The 1,180-nt window shown below is 52.4% G+C and overlaps 1 pseudogene; it reads right to left on the bottom strand.

Moving 5' to 3' along the window:
* Positions 1 to 448: 448 nt before the first annotated feature.
* LOC126204778 (5S ribosomal RNA) lies at positions 449 to 566 on the bottom strand (annotated as a pseudogene).
* Between the last annotated feature and the right edge of the window lie 614 nt (positions 567 to 1,180).

The raw sequence follows: 1,180 nt of genomic DNA, 5'->3' as shown, positions 1-1,180 counted from the left end.
CTAGTGAAGGACGCTTCCACTAGGCCATGGGTGTTTAAAAGGAAAGAGGTTAAAAATGTCTCTGGGTTAGAAAGTGGTGCACCGTCAGAGGCTCTTAAAGTGTGTGGGGTTGTCGCTTAATACGTCTTGGTGAAAATCGCTGAGAAGACAGTGCCCAATACTGTCAGCTCCTCGCGGCTATATAGACGGACGAAGTTGCCCAAGCTATAGAAAGGACTTTAATACCAAACCAAACTAAACTTCGTCCGAACAGGCCTTGGAAGGCCCAACGGTACCGACCGGCCGTCGTGTCATCCTCAGCCCACAGGCGTCACTGGGTGCGGATATGGAGGGGCATGTGGCCAGCACACCGCTCTCCCGGCCGTATGTCAGTTTACGAGACTGGAGCCGCTACATCTCAATCAAGTAGCTCCTCAGTTTGCCTCACAAGGGCTGAGTGCATTCCGCTTGCCAACAGCGCTCGGCGGACCGGATGGTCACCCACCCAAGTGCTAGCCCAGCGCGACAGCGCTTAACTTCGGTGCTCTGACGGGAACCGGTGTTACCACTGCGGGAAGGCCATTGGCGTGCTTTAATATCCGTGAGTTTGTTTCCAGGGAGCAACGGCCAGTGTTTGTGCCAGAGTGATAGTGTTCCTAGAGATAGCAATGATGAAAACGTCTGAGGGGACAGAATAGTTTCAAGGCCTAGATGATACAGTTGCAGCCCTAGCAGCATAATCAGCAACATCATACTCGTGTACGCCGACGTACCCAGGAACCGGTATGAACAGTAGATTGGCGCCAGCGTCGGCGAGGGAGTGAAGGCATTACTAGATACGCTGTACTAAAAGAATGGTACATGCTCAGCGCACAGTCCGCCTCCGTAGAGCAACGGTAGCGTTACCACCTCCCATGCAAGGGGGCCCGGGTTCGATTCCTGGCAGGGGACTGGGTGTTGTGTGTCCATCATCATCATTTTCATCAACACTGACACGCAAGTCGCCGAAGTGACGTCATCTAAAAAGACTTGCAATACGGCGGCCGAACACCGAAGGGGATATCCCGGCCAATAAATGCCATATGGAAAAAAAGCGCACAAGGTCTCTGGAGAGCGCTGGAGGAATCGGGACATACAGAACCTTTAAAATAAACGTTTTATTAACATTGCAAGTAATCGTACCAGAGGAAGGCAGCCGTGC

Source organism: Schistocerca nitens, chromosome 9 (assembly GCF_023898315.1).
Source record: "Schistocerca nitens isolate TAMUIC-IGC-003100 chromosome 9, iqSchNite1.1, whole genome shotgun sequence".
Taxonomy (NCBI): Eukaryota; Metazoa; Arthropoda; class Insecta; order Orthoptera; family Acrididae; genus Schistocerca; species Schistocerca nitens.
The sequence above is the reverse complement of the archived record's forward strand: the minus strand, read 5'-3'. Positions and strand labels throughout refer to the sequence as shown.